A 14,395-nucleotide genomic window follows, 5' to 3' on the forward strand; every position below is an offset into this window, starting at 1 on the left:
CTTGTTAGAGGAGATGAAGAGTTTCTAGTCACCAACCTTTAAATAAGAAGTTTTCATTGGCTTGATAAATATTATATATAATCTAAACATTCTTTTCTCTACAGTGAATGAACTTGCTTCCCTGCATGTTTCCTCTGTCTCCTCTCATTTCAAAATCCCTAATTACTCTGAGAACTGGAAGGAACACTGGATAAGGAAGTAAGCATTAAGGCTCTAGTCACAGTTCTGCCATAAAATACTTCAACCTTCTGAGTCTCGTCATCAGTGAAATGTGGAGTTTGGACAAAATTAGCTCTATTCATCTATCTCTAAAACCAGATTTCTGATGCTTCCCTGAAATCTATCTAGTTCTCCCACATTAATTAGGAAAGCTATGACTGGACACAGAAGGTTGGTGCTAAGTATAGAAGTTAGTATATAAGACATGCTTTATTACAATTTCTGAATCCTTGTCTCACAATATCTTTAAATTATTGAACTTAAGTGGTGAAAGAATCATTTTGTTATCCATGTTAATCTCAATACTTTTTTCCTCGCTAATCTTTCTCATCCTTACTAGCTTTCAATTTTTTTCTCAGCTTTGTTTTTAAGTGTATCAGCTGAAGACATACCTAATTAACATTCATTTCGTTGCCACTGATTGTTTCTCCAACATACTATGTTATTTTTATAATCTGGGCAACCATGGAATAACCAACCTTTCCACCTAGTAGTACATCATTTGCTTCATTAATTATTATTCTCACAAATCACCAAGGAAAATACTTAGCAGTATCAGGGATGGTGTTGGTCCCAGAATAGCAACACCCGTGTTGACACTGACCCTCTGCTAAGTCCTCTCTGCAAAATGACCATGAGTTGTGTGATCCACCCTAGAACTACGTTCCCAATAGACTTATTTTCCATTTCCTTATTTATTTGATTATATTTAGTACATGTATGCTATATTGGTCTACTTTTCTTGAGAGTTAGAAAAGCAGCCCAAGCTGACAGGATGACATCTAGGAACCTATTTAGATAACATATAACAAAAGGAAATTTATCATGGAAGGAAAAAGAGAAAACAACATAAGTATTATTACCAACTAAACTATATTAATTACTATATTAAATGTGATTAGATTGAAATTTCCAATGAAAAACAGATTATCAAAATGGATAATAATATAAAACTGAAATATATGTTACCAATATGAATACACAGCTTTAAATATAGAGTTACAAATACTTGAAAAGTAAAAAGATAGAAAAAATATACACCATCCAAACACAAATCAGAAGAAAGCTAGTGTAACTGAATTTACATCAAAGTAGACTTCAAATAAGAAGTATTGTCTGAGATGAAGAGGGATATTTTATAATGATAAAATATTGAATATATCAACCAACATGATAATTTTGAACATAATGCACTTAATAACAGAGCTTTAAAGTACATGAAACAAAAACTGACAGAATTAAACGGGGAAGGAGATAAATTCATAATCATCACTAGAAACTTTAGCAGGCAACTCTCAACAATTGATAGAACAAATAGATTTTGCTATCAACAGTAGCCACAGTATGGAAAAAGCCAAATGTCCGTCAACAGATGAATGGATAAAGAAGATGTGGTGTATATATATATATATATATATATATATATATAGGAATATTACTCAGCAATCAAAAAGAATGAAATCTTGCCATTTGCAACTACTTATGCTAAGCAAACTTAGAGAAAGACAAACATATGACTTCACCCATATGTGGAATTTAAGATACAAAACAAATGAACATAGGGGAAGGGTGACAAAAATAATATAAAAACAGGGAGGGGGACAAAATATAAGAGACTCAAATATAGAGAACAAACTGAGGGTTGCTGGAAGAGTTATGGGTCAGGGGATGGGCTAAATGGGCAAGGGGCATTAAGGAAGACACTTGGGGGCGCCTGGGTGGCGCAGTCGGTTAAGCGTCGGACTTCAGCCAGGTCATGATCTCGCGCTCCGTGAGTTCGAGCCCCGCGTCGGGCTCTGGGCTGATGGCTCGGAGCCTGGAGCCTGTTTCCGATTCTGTGTCTCCCTCTCTCTCTGCCCCTCCCCCGTTCATGCTCTGTCTCTCTCTGTCCCAAAAATAAATAAAAAACGTTGAAAAAAAAAATTAAAAAAAAAAAGGAAGACACTTGTTCATATGAGTACTGGGTGTTTTAAGTAGGGGATGAATCACTAGATTATACTCCTGAAATCATTATTGCACTATATGCTAACTAACTTGGATGTAAATTTTTAAAAAATCAATAGTAAAATATAATATTTGAGCAGCACTATCAACAAGTGACCCAATAGAATTTTATAGAACACTGTATCTGACAGCTGCAGAATACATATTCTCTTCAATCACACAAGGAATATTAAACAAAACAACCCAATATACTAGTTTATTAAAAACTCTCAATAAATTTTAAAGGATTAAGATCACAAAGTATTTTATCTGATCGCAACAGGATTGTATTAGAATCAATAACTAAAATAAATAAATAAATAAATAAATAAATAAATTTCTCCAAATATTTGGATATTAAGCAACATATTTCTAAATGACCCATTAGTGAAAGAAGTCACAAGTTAGAAAATATTTTAAATGGAACAATAAAAAGCACAACGTATAAATTCTAAGATGCAGCTAAGAGAGTGTTTAAAAGGAAATTTATAACTTAAGTGCTTATATTAGAAAAACAATAAAAGCCTAAAATTAATTATCTACCCTTCCACTTTAAAATTATAGAAAAAGAAAAGCAAATTAAGCCCTGTAATTGGAAGAAAGGAAATAATAACTGTAAGAACAGAAGTCAATGAAATAATCTTAAATAATAATAAGATTAACACATTTGGAAGATCAGAAGTTGGTTTTTCTAAAGAATTAATATGATTGATAAACTTCCATCAAAATTAATCAAAAATTAAAGAAAAATACAAAATACCAAAATCAAGAATGAAAGGGACTCTCACCACAGATCCTTAGAAAGAAACTAAGAAAATTCTGGGGGTGCCTGGATGGTTCAGTTAAGCATCCAACTTGGGCTCAGGTCATGATCTCATAGTTTGTGAGTCTGAGCCCCTCATCAGGCTTTGTGCTGACAGCTCAGTGCCTGGAGCCTGCTTTGGATTCTGTGTCTCCCTCTCTCTCTGCCCTTCCCCCGCTTCCTCTGTCTCTGTCTCTGTCTCTGTCTCTGTCTCTCTGTCTCTCTCTCTCTCTCTCTCTCTCAAAAATAAATAAATAAATTTAAAAAGTTTCTATGAATAGCTCTATGCCAACAATTTTAACAACATAAATGAAATGGAAAAATTTTTTAGAAACATTATTTCCAAAATGGATATAAGATGATATATAATCCAAATAAAAGCATCTCTGTCAAAGAAATTGAATTTGTAATTAAAATTTTCCTATAAAGAAAATTCCTGGCCCATACACTGGCTCAGGGTAGCTTCTATTAAACATTTAAAGGGAAAAAAAATCTTACACAAAACATTTTTGGAAAATAAGAGGAATGGCATGCATCTCAATGTGTTTTATGAGGCCAGAATAACCTTATAACTGAAATTTGAAAATGACATTACAGAAAAAGAAAATTGCAGATCAATGTTCCTCATGAACACACATACCCACAAAAACCTTAACAAAATTCAATAATACACTTAAAAGATAATACATTATAAGCAAGTAGCTCTCATCTGAAGAATACAATATTGGTCTAATATTCCAACATCTATCAATTTAAATCATTGTATTAAAGTAAATGCAAATATCACCCAATAATTTCAATAGGTATAGAAAAAAACATTTGAAAAAATCCAACAAATTCTCAGCAAGCCAGGAACAGAAGGAAACTTCCTTAATATGATAAAGGAAATTTGTGAAAAACCTGAGGCTAACAGCACACTTAATGGACAAATATTGAACACTTTTCACCAAGGCAGATATCAAGCTAGGGGTGTTTACATTCACCAACCCTAGCCAACACTGTATTGATTCTAAGAAAAATTTAAACTGTCTTTATTTCAGCCAACAGGTTAGTGTATGAAGAGAATCCTTAGGAATTTAGCAAAAGCAACACAAAACAAAACAAATCCAAAACCAAAACCAAAAACCTATTAAATGTAATAAATGATTATGTGATTTCAACAAGATCACAAGATTTAAGATCAGTATACAAAAAAATCAATTCTATTCCTATATATCAGCAACAAATAGGTGGAAATAAATATTTCAAAATGATGACACCAAAACATGACATACTTAGGAATATATTTAACATACCAGGTGCAAGACCTGTACTTGGAAAATGATAAAATATTGCTGAGAAAATCAAACACCTAAAAAATGGAAAGGTGAGCCAGATTCCTGTTAGAAGACTGAATATTGCTAAGATCCCAATTCTCCCCATATTTGTTGCTAAGATCCCAATTCTCTGCATATTCATCTATAGATCCAATGCAATTCCAGTCACAAACCCAGCAACAGTTTTTTGGTTTTTTTCTTTTGACAAGTTGAAACTAAAATTGCTACTGAGAACGTAAAGGGCTTAGAATAACTAAAACATCATTGCAAAAGAAGAATAAAATTGGAGAATTTTCACTACATGTGAAGAGTTCATATAAAGTTATAATTGAGAAAGTGCGGTATTCGTGTGACAATAGATAACAGATTCGATAAAGTGAGTGCAGAAATAGACCATACATTTATGGTCAAAATGCTTTTTTACAAAGATGTCAATGAAATTTAATAGTAAAATAATTTTCCCCAAGAAAAGATGCTAGATAAACTGGATATCCATACAGGGTTTTGTTGTTGTTGTTGTTGTTGTTATTGTTTTTGTTTTTGTTTTTTGTTTTTTTGCACTATACACATAAATTGACTGGAACAGGATTACAGACCTAAGATAGAAGCTAAAAGCTAAGCCTATAAAGAAAACAGCGGGAGAGTATACTTGTGAAGCTGAGGTAGGAAAATATAAACAATGCAAAGAGTACTCTCTATACGTGGAAAAAATTGATAAACAAAACTTACCAACATTCAAAAGATACCATTACAGAAATGAAAAAGTAAACCACAGGCTGGGATAAAATATTCACAATGTATACAAGTAACAAATAACTAGCATGGGAGAATATTTTTTAAAACTACAAATACACAGTAAAAAAATAACACTCAATAAAAATGGGCAAAAGTTTTGCATAGATACTTCATAAAAGAGAATATATAAATTCCCAATAGATACATGAAAATGGGAAATACATAAGGGAATGCAAGTTAAAACCACAAAGAGATATCATTATACATCCATTAGAATGGCTAAAAGTAAAAATACCATATGTCAGGAAAAATGCAGGGCAATGGAATCACTCACATTGCTGATGGGATAGTACATCAGTACTGGAAAGCCGTTTGGCAATTTCTCACTAAGTTAAATATGTACTTAACCTTTGACCCAGCAATTCCCCCCTAGGTATTTGCATATGCACACCCCTCCCCTGCCAATGAAAACATAAGTCCCCCAAAAGCCATGTACAGGAATGTTCACTGTAACTTTATTCATTATAGAGAAAAGTTGGAATTGAGCCAATTTGTCTATTAACAGAAGCATAGATGAGTTGTGGCATATTCACACAATGGAATAGTACTTAGCAATAAAAAGGAACAAATTACAAATACATGCAATCAAATACCTAAATCTAAACAACATTATATTAAGCAATATACAAAGTTCAGGAATAGGCAAAACTTATCCATGCAGATAAAATCAAAATCAGAGTTGTTCCTTTCAGAAAAGAAATTGAGTGGAAAAAGACCTAAGGAAAATTTCAAAGGCAATGTTTTGTATCTTTTTTGGAACACTGATAACATGAGCATATACATTTGTCAAGATTCACTCATGTGTACACTCAAAAGTGTATACTTACTACAGTATGTAATTATACTTAGATAAAATAAAGAAAAAAACTTCCCAAACTCCCAAATCTGTATGATACATATATATCATCATGGGCATGTATGAAAGGACAGTTATGTTTGCAGGTGTGCATATAAAGAAACCAGCTCATTTGACCGTGTGGCAATCTGCTATTCTGCATTAGATTTGAATGGACTTTTTCTTAATGCCTTCTAAAAGATACTGTTTAGACAAGACAGAAATTAAATGGCCTCAACATATCACGTAGTCGGATCCTTGAGTTGAAATATAAAAGTGCCTGTGGAGGATCCAGGTCCTGGAAACGTGGTATCCGTGTTCAGAGCCCTATGTTTGGGAGCCAGGTGCTCGAGGCTGATAGAAAGCAGGCAGTGGAGGACTTAGTTCTTCCTATTGATCTAAAACACAATCCAAGTCATAAGCCATGGCTTATTAAAGCTGTACAAAATCTCAGAGGTCATCTAGGTCAGGTGGAGAACTTGACACCCAGAGAGGTTAAACATTTGCCCAAGATCACACAGCTAGTGTGAAGTCATTCTATCTGGATGCCTCTCACGCCTGTAATTACCCATAATTTTCAAAGTAAAAGTGAATGGACCACCAGTGCCTACACTCTTCCATGTAAATACTGCCTTTTGAGTTTCCCCCATCCCCTTAAGGCTTCCTTTGAGAGATATTTGAACTAGATTTAAATCAGAAAGGTAAGAGTAACTAATGGTGTTGCCTGAGCCCATAGGCCTCTAGGACTGGCTCATGACTGAGAAAGGGTTTCATTGCAAGGAAGCGCATTTCAGTTTCTTACGGCAGCTTTTCCGCAGAGGTTTTAAGATCAGACAAGGAAGTGCAACGCATCACTGAATTGAAACTGCCTCTGTTCCAGGAGGTGAACAGAACCATTCATTTGCACTTAATTGAAACAGTAATTTTATTGGGCTTTTTAAAACAATTTAAGGACCATTTATATTTGCAAGATGTAAGCAAAATTTTGCTCTCCAAACTGTAACTTCATTGTTTTTACTCCTGTGTAATTTTAGGAAACGTAAAGATCATGCTTGTAGCCCAGATTTCCTTTGGAGGTAGGGTTTGTAGTCTAATGGTCTGTTTACGTTTTAATACAAACTGATTTTCCTCATAGTAATGAAAACCCATGGGGGCCTATGTGTGTGGGAATAGTGGATATCAGGGGCCTGGAATTATCCTAACAATTTGCCCCTCCTTTGTAAAACACTTCTGTTACACTTGCACCCAGACAGTTGGGGGTAGTACAGAATGAATTTTCATGATTAGAGTTGCTGGTCCTAGAGTCTTCTATTCATTCACCTGAGACTGTTTAAGGGCCCCATGGTAAGTTCGCTCAGCATCCTTTAAGAGGTCTTACAGACCACAAAGTGCCCCAGTGAGTTCCAGAAAACTGCAAAGTCTTCTGATAGTCTTTTCTCCAATTCTTTTGACCTGACTTTCCAGTACCTCTGACTGAGAAGCAGAGGCCAGGTCGCACTCAACAAGGCTACTGAAAATACAAACTGAGAACTCTGGGGAGAAATAAAACTATGAATTTATATATATGGAGAGCACCATTTGGGAAAAATTTCTAAGATGTATTAATTGGGCAATAGCTGTTAGCTTTTTTGGAAAATGAATCAAAGTTGAATGACTTCCATTGTACATTATAATAAATAAGCCTCTCTTTAGTATGCTAATCTTAGCCTTTCTTTCTAATTCATGCTTTTTAATAAAAATAAATACCCTTATTTTTTTCTTTCACATCATGCCAAAATCTCTGATGTACTATAAAATTTGGTTTCCAAGGTCTGTTTTAATTGTATATGAGCTGCCATAAATGCCCTGGTGCCAACATGTTAACTGCCTTAGTGACCTTGTCTAACATGAAGCTAGATTCTCTAAGTGGGACTGGATGACATGGGGGACACCTAAGAGCAGTCATTTGACTGATTCCATAGCACTGCTGGGACAATGTGGAAGCACCAGGAGGCATATTCAGAGGCTGCATGGAGGTTATAAGCCAGAACCATGCGTACTGGCATAAATCCTCAGTAAATATTTATTAAGATCAATGGCTATATACAGTGTGCTGATGGTAGCTTTTTGCTCTGAGCTAAAATTAAGAGGAATTGTATAATTGATGTATTATGACCTCCTCTTTGCTTTTAAAGCACAAGACAGGTTTTTTTCCCATATAACTTACACATCTTGCTGGTTACCAGACATTGCATCATAACACTTACACATTCATTTAACCTAAGGCCAGTCTGTAGTGGTTTGGTGACAGTAATGTGACCTACAGAAACATCTTGGATAAGGGCCAGGATCAGAATGTGGTGAGTCATCTGACCTCTACTTAGGTGGCCAGTTTTAAGGCGCTAACAGTTAGTTCATAATCACGTCCAACAACACTCAATAAGAGCTAGCATTATGAAAAGCAGTGCCTTTCAGAGAGGGTTCCTTGGAGGTTGGAGTGGAGAAGGAGGGTACAGAGGACCCTCAAGTCTAGAAGATGTTTATAGAAGACAAGATTCTTGCTGGCTGGGGATAAAAGAGTAATTTTCTTCTCCCTCATATACGTTTTCAAAAATTAGTGGTTGCAAGACCTTATCTGGACCTGCATTATCTTGGATATTCTTGAGTACCATTTTGAGCCTTTGGGCTATATTCCAGAATGCTCTTTTACCTTAAATAGGCATCCTCCAAAGGAAAGATGAGATTTTAATTTACAGCCAGATATAAAGAAAACTTAACTGAAAGCATCTTTTAGGATAACACATAAACTATTTTGACTAACTAAAAAGAAAAAATAATAATTTTGCTCCCAATTCGGCAACAAAAAAGAAGAAGGAACTGATATTGTCATATTGTCTATGGTCTTTAACAGGGAAGCCATAAGCTCTTTGGTAAGTGCTACCCTTCCAGCAGAGAATATGATCTAAAGTACTGAATCTGGTCTGCTACAGGCAAATCAGTAATGTCAAAAAAGAAATGTTCCCCCTCTAAAATCTGGTTTAGAGCAACGATTCTTAAATTTTAGGTCTGGAATCACTAGTGATCCACTAGTGATAAGTCTTGCGCATGCATCATGCATGCTTCAAGTTTAAAAATAACTCATCTAAGGCACTCAATTTTTAAATAAATATTATAGACAGAGTACAAGACCTAGACACCCCTTTGTAGGCTTACCATCAAAATTATTGCAGTTTGACTTCTAATTCTGGAGATAGTTTCCCAGAGAACATCTGTGGGCTTTTTTTCTTGGTTGGTTGGTTTTACTTATGAAAGTAGTAGCCCTCTGCCCAATCATACATGGAAAGCTACTAGTCTAAAACATAATATATGCAATTTAAGGTTAAAAGCATTAAAGTCTACTGTCTTTGTCTTTGCCTAAGTTAATGAACCCTTTCAATTCAACCTAGCCAATCATTTTCTGTTTCTTCACACTGAGCTCAGGAATAATAAAACAGTGGCTCCTGGGTGTTTTTAAGTTTGATCTAACAATCCCTGCTTTTTCTTTAAATAAATAGTAACCTCAACTTGTTTTTGAGCATTTCATCATAAGGGAAAGAATTTCCACAAAGGATTTTTCCAGAAACTTGACAGGACATCTATAACTCCATCTTTTAAGTCCTGGATTCAAATATTGAATGCTACTTGACCATGCATTGAGCCATAAGTAACTCCGGTTTGTAAATCTCATCAGATTAGCAATGTGGCTCTGGCAGTCTCTGAAAGATGGACTGATCTGTGCTCAGTAGTAATCTTTGCTTTTCTTTGACTACTCCCAGAATACTGAAAAAGGTATATGTTTTGAATGTACTATATGCTCTTAAAAGAAAACAAGTTATGAAGCACTCATTTAAAATTTTTTTCCTAAAAGTTTCCTTAAATATTTTTTCATATTGCACTGACAAACTGATATAAAGTATATACTGATGTTTAGTATATTAAGTAATCAATGAGCCTTATAATCCTGTATGTGTTGATCTTTTTGTTTCCCCTAGGAAATACTGAACAATAAAGAAATGCCATTGGGAATCAAAGACACTGAAGTTTGGAAGGGGCACTTGGGAAGAGTTATGGGTGCCCTGTAATATCCACCACCAAAATTATGTGGTCCTGGTCTCCGAAGAATGCAACAAATCCTTTGTCAAATATGCTATAAACAGAGGGAAGGATGATCAGTTGGGCAATCACTTATTATTCAACATTCATACAGCTGTGTCATTTCCTGTTGGCTAAAGGGTGAGAGCTCAGTCTACACAGCAGCAGTAAATCATATTAGCAGTCAGCATTAATGAGGAAAAACAAGACCAAATTCTGCAACTTGACTGGAGTACTCTCACCAAACAGACTACACAGCTTCCTGCAATGCCCTTGACCGGGCAATCAGCCATAATTTTAAAAGGAAATAAAGAAAAAGATTGCCTTCCAAGAGAACAAATTCTTCCCAGATAACAAGTTCAATTCACTGAATTTTGTGAACCTTCTTTCCTCAATTCCTCTTTCCAAAAAAAAAAAAAAAAAAAGCCTTATATTTTGTTGATGTTACATAAGGGCAGCTGAGTGACTGTCCCAAAGAGACAACTGTGGAAGTGGCACCCTTCAGAACAGTGTAGTACATCCTGCCCTTATTTTTATATTGAACTTCATGTTTTTGAAGCTATTGCATCCCCAGCATTTTATTAAATTCTCAAAGAGAATGCCCATGGCTCATGTCCCTATTTTCTGACATGACGTCTAGGAAGGCATCCTGCATGTTTTCTTGTTTTTTGTATCATCCCTCTGCTCCATTGATGATGCCTTTGAGAGACCTGTGCTTTTTCCTCAAGGTGGACTTGCTCCTTCAAACACTTCTGCTGGAATCTGCAGAGAGGCAGCAACCATGAATAAACAATTAGGAGCAGGCCTTCCATTATTCCACCATGAGCTGATACTCTATAAATGCCCTGAACCTGAAAAGGGGGGTGTCTGTAGTGTGTTTCTAAAGAAGAATGTTTGAAAGTACAGGGCATGTGATTTTCTAAGCAGCCTTATTTTACATCTTGAAGGAGGCAGATGTCATCATCCTCTTGCAAGGATGAAACTGAGGGAAATAATTCAGTCAATATTTGCTCAAGGTCAGACAGTGCATTAGCATAACCTGGACCAAAACCCAAATTTCCTCACTTGTTGTCCAGTGCTCACATCAAGAACACGGAGTTATTGCTTATCATTTGATGCCAACCCTAGATGGCTGTTCTCTGTCAGTTAACCTCCTCTCCAGGCCTGGAACCAACCCTGTTTGTGTCAGATAAAATGTAGTTTCTGTGGGAGGAGTGGCTTCCCCCTAGTAAATAAAGGGTTAACCACAAAGCAAAGAATTCTTTAGCTCAGACCTCTTAGGGCAATTGAATGTTGAATACACATGGTTTATTAACCAATGTATATTGAGGTGTTTGCTATTTTTTCTCTTCTCTTGAGCTTAGGGGGTTAAGTAGAGAAAGTAGAAAGTAATAGGAAGACAAACAGGAAGAATAAGAAAAAGCAGGACATTAAGTAATGTATGATCCCTAGATGGGGTTTCACATCTTCCAAATGATTGTTTTCTTAAGAAAAAGATTTTCAGGGGTGCCTGCATGGCTCAGTCGGTTGACCATCCGACTTCGGCTCAGGGCATGATCTCGCAGTTCGTGGGTTCCAGCCCCACATCAGGCTCTGTGCTGACAGCTTGGAGCCTGGAGTCTGCTTCGAATTCTATGTCTCCCTCTCTCTCTGCCCCTCCCCCACTCATGCTCTCTCTCTCTCTCTCTCTCTCTCTCTGTCAAAAATAAACATTTAAAAAAATTTTTTAAAAAAAGAAAAAACTTTCATTGCAGTCTAAAATTTTAGTCTTTTCTAGGTATCGTTTAGAGCTGAAAAACTCATTGAAGATGAGAAGTTACATCGGAGTTTCACAGTGAAGTGCCAGGTGCAGACCTAAACCTGGAGTCATTCATTCATTCATTCATTCTTTCAAATAATCATGTCATTACCATGCTTCAAGCCCTCCTATATCTGACTACATAATACCTTTAGAATAAAATCCGACTTCTATCATTACATCTCCATTCTTTTTTTTTTTAATTTTTTAATGTTTATTTTTTTAGAGTGTGTGCAAGGTAGGGAAGAGCAGAAAGAGATGGAGACACAGTATCCAAAGCAGGCTCCAGGCTCTGAGCTGTCACCACAGCTCATGAACTGAGCTGTGAGATCACGACCTGAACCGAAGTTGGACGCTCAACTGACTGAGCCACCCAGACTCCAAGGCCCAATTGTTTGTTTAGTTCTTGCCTGCTCTCCTCTGCTCTGCTACCTATTTTCTCCCTCCTTCAGGGACCCCAATCCTTCTGGCCCTCCTTCTGTTCCTCATACCCGCCCAACTCTGCCTGTGTGTGACCTGTTCACTCTCTGTTCCCTTGCCTTCCAGTAGACCGTTTCATTGCTGATTTGCTCTCATCATCGAAGACTCAACCTCCTTAGAGAGGCATTGCCAGGCCACTGGGTCTAATCCCTATCTACTATAGTTTAACATGCCGTCCTGTTTTTTCTTCAAAGAGCTTAGCACATGCATTCTTATTTATGTACTTGCTTCCTTATTTATTGTCTGTCTCTGGTTTGGAATGTGCACTCTGTAAGAGCAGCAAACAGGCCTGACTTGTTTACTGTTATTTACAGCTCCTAGAAATGTGCCTGGAATATAGCAGGTGCTTAATAAATATTTGTTGAACTAAATACTAAATGAATTTTTTTAAATATTGAATATCTATTACACACTCAGCACTAGATATCCCAAGAAGTAAAGCAAAGAGTTCTTGCTCTAATGAGATTCAGAGACTGGTAACTTCAGGCAGTTGGTTTTCTACTCTATTACACAGCCATTAAATTTCACTCCGCAACTGGCAGATTCCTGGAGATTCAGGTCACCTGATTTCCAAAAATAGTTATCCACTATGATTTTAGATTATTCACTGGTAAAGTGATTATGCCTCTCATTTTGCCTGGGATAGACCCTGTTTACAGTCTCTGTTCTGACATAATCATTAGTAGTACTCTCTTTTGCTCTCAAAAGTGCCCAGCTTATATGACAAATTACATAGCTATCCTATTCATTGTCAGCCAAAAACTAATACTTCATAATTATTGCTAGTTAGAGTGGTTTAACCACATAGACTACATCAATTCAGTAATGTGGAAGATCAAATCATAGCTCTAGAAAAGGGCAACTTCTTAAGTTAAAAATCTGAGGGAAAAAAAAAGGTGGGGGTGGATCTATTCTCCCAGTTCCAATTAGTGAGTCCACTAATGAGGACAGTATTTCCCAAGATATGTTCAATAATTCTAAGACGTGTAAATAAGAGTTACTTGCAAAATATAAAATAGATTGGAGATTCTTTACTGTGCCAGAAACTATTCTGCAAAATTCGCTTGCATTTCCTCATCATTACTATTAAGATTCCTATTTTACAGACAATGAAATTGAGGCTTAGAGAGGTTGAATAAGGTCACCCAGATACACTTCTTTGTGTCCTCCTGCCCCCAACCACAGTGCCCATTGCTTCTCAAATGAACTAGCAAATAATTTGATAAAAGTTTCCTGTACTGAAGTAGATTTGGGAAAAGCTGGGTTAAACTATGTTAAGTAGGCTACTTTTCCCTAGAACGTTTTAGAGTCTGTAACATGTCAAAGTGCTTGGCTCATCTTCAAGGATTGATATGGGCACAGTGTCTCCACTACTCACTGGGACACAGGACACTTTTTGTGAGGAGCATTAAAGTTCTGCAGAGGAAACTTTGGCCAATGCTGCTTTGGGAACCTGATTAGGGTCAGCTATCCCTTTCTCTGTGGTTTAGCCCAGCATGTATGTAAACACAGACCCACACGCTGGGTCTGAGTCACAGTCTTCCTTTGGGTTAGGGCACCATTTTCTCAGCTCTGAAAGGAAGACAAGACCATCCTTGGACCCATGAGGCTTCATGGTCTTAGCATCCAATACTTATATCCGTGCTTCTAACCCCCTTTCTGTGTGCCTTTTCATTCCCCATACTGAACACTGTGGGTTTTCACCTCACCTTCTCCTTTATAAGCCTAGAAGTCTCCATAGGGGTACCTATGAGATTTTTGGCCAGTGTCCTTACTACAATTTTTTGTGTGGGTGGCGAGGGGAGAGAGAACGTGGGGAAGGGGAAGAGAGAGCGGGAGAGAGCGCACCTTAAGCAGGCTCCACCCCCAGCCCTGAGCCCAATGTGGGGCTCAACCTCATGAGATCATGACCTGAGTGGAAATTAAGAGTCAGAGCGCTTAACCGACTGAGCCACCCAGGTGTCCCTGTCCTTACTAAAATTTAATATTTGAAATCTTTCCATTTGAAGCACAGAAGATGAAGATGAGAAAAGAAGGACCTCTTATAGGGAAAAAAG

This window comes from Panthera pardus, unplaced genomic scaffold (assembly GCF_024362965.1).
Source record: "Panthera pardus isolate Hobbes unplaced genomic scaffold, ASM2436296v1 HiC_scaffold_10, whole genome shotgun sequence".
Classification (NCBI taxonomy): Eukaryota; Metazoa; Chordata; class Mammalia; order Carnivora; family Felidae; genus Panthera; species Panthera pardus.